Consider the following 2,500-nt stretch of genomic DNA (forward strand, 5'->3'; position numbering starts at 1 on the left):
ACCCACACCCACACCCACACACACACACACACACACACACACACACACACACACACACACACACACACACACACACACACACACATATATATATATATATATATATATATATATATATATATATGTGTGTGTGTGTGTGTGTGTGTGTGTGTGTAGATATGTATATATATGTATGTATATATGTATACGTATATATATGTATGCATGTCTGTATATACCTACATATACAGGAGACATACATGCATCCATCCATACATAAATATGGATAATTACACAGATGGAAATATATATATATATATATATATATATATATATATATATATATATATATATTTATATATATGTATATATATATGTATTTATATATATGTATATATGTATTTATATTTATATGTATATATATATATATATATATATATATATATATATATATATATATATATATATATATATATAGTGTGTGTGTGTGTGTATGTGCGTGCGTACGTGCGTGCGTCTATGTATGTATATATGTATGAATACAGCAAGTTACACAAAGCAAAGACCAGCTTCTTCCTATAACAAGCGAGGGCCTGCGTGTGAAGCCGCGTGCATGGCCCTCCGCTGCGCCAAGGCGATATGGATGCAGGGCGACGCGCGCCGGCGAGCGGGAATACCAATGGAGTCCGAGGCCGCCGCCGCCGCCACCTCCGAGGGCGCGGCGGGCTCACCGGGCGACCGCGGCTCCAGGTGGGACGGCGAACAGCGGAAAAAGGATTGTTTCCTTGTGTCTTAGCCTCTGTGAGCGAGTACGGGTGAATCGGTTTTTGAGAATTAACACATAGCATGCATATTGATGGGTGTACAAGCATGTATATATTGGTGTATGTATGTGTGTACATACACACACAAATATATGTATATATGTATATATATATGTATGTGTCTGTGTGTGTGTGTGTGTGTATGTGTGTGTGTGTGTGTGTGTGTGTGTGTGTTTATATATATACATATATATATATGTATACATACATATATATATATATATATATATATATATATATATATATATATATATATATATATATATATATACAGGTCCGAAGATGGATATACGAATATAGATACATGCATACATACAAGACAATAGTAAGATATGAGAAAATGTACATACAAATTTATGTAGCTGTACTGTACATTTTTTTGAGATTTTTTTTCTCGAAAATATTGTAATTAACTACGAACCGATGCGTGACCAGGTAAGACTGATTGGAAATGTGACAAAAAAGAAAAGAAAGGAAAAGCCCCGACATGATGGTGAAAGAAAATACAACTGGAAACGTTGAAAAGAAGAAAAAGCTGAACACAGACTATCATAGACTAGTGGAAATTCCACAGAACGTCCTGCTATCTGTCACCTCCTCCCTCCCTTTTCCTCTTCCTCTCCCTCTCCCTTTAACTTTCCCGCTCTGCCAGCTCCTCTCACTCTCAAATCTCCCTCAAACTCTCTCCTCCCACTTTATGCCCTCTATCTGCTCCCTCCCACTTGTATCTTCCCTCTCCTTAACCTCCCCGTCTTCGCTCCCGTGTCCCCTTCTCTCCCTCTCTCTTCCCCGTTTCTCCTGCGAGCCCCATCCCCCTCTTCTCTCTCATCTCTCTCGCCATCCCCCCTTACCTTTCCCTTTGCCCTTACCCCTTTCCAATTCAAATCCCCTCCGTTCCTATTCCCTTCCCTTTCCCCATCTCATTTTCTCTTCACGATCTTCCTTTTCTCTTTTCTTTTTTCTCTTCCTTTTCTCTATTTCTGCACATCCCCGTGTTTTTTTTGTTTTTTTTGGGGCTCCTCTTTTTTTCCCTTCTTTTCACTTTCGCCTACTATCTTCATACTCAACTTCTGCCTTGTGATCGTCGTGTAATTGGTAAATGTGCATAAACTGACGGTCTACCTTAGTGCAGTTTACTAGGCACAGAAAACACGAATGGTTATAATGATAACATATTGCGTGTGTGAGTTATTTTTCAATTATCAACCCATTTTACAGCAAAAAGAAGACACTTCAATTCTACAGTCACAAGGAATGCGACACGAAGCGTGATGTGCCGGCCTAACACACGAACGAAGGAACGAGACACAAACAGAATTATGATATAGATAAAAAAAAAAAAAAATCCTGATACGAGACGTACCCACCCAGAGAGCAATAATCACTATTTAACATAACTTCAGTAAGGAAAATCTCTGCTCTTAATAAAGAGAGCAAAGAAGAAGTAAAACTAGGAAGAGGGAACGAAGATAAGAACTTTTAAAGCAATTAGTGCACCTACAAAAGCATATATGCCTGCCTGATATCTCACAAGAGAGGCGCGTGAGGCATGAGGCGTGAGGCAAAGCCAGATATGTGAGGACAGAAGCTCAAGTCGTGAGATGATGTGAGGGAAGTAAAGATACTGATGCACAAGACGTCCCGAAATAAACGCGGTTGAGGTTGGAAACTTTAGTGCATTATCGCTAATCATGGTC

The sequence above is a fragment of the Penaeus vannamei genome, chromosome 28 (assembly GCF_042767895.1).
Source record: "Penaeus vannamei isolate JL-2024 chromosome 28, ASM4276789v1, whole genome shotgun sequence".
Taxonomy (NCBI): Eukaryota; Metazoa; Arthropoda; class Malacostraca; order Decapoda; family Penaeidae; genus Penaeus; species Penaeus vannamei.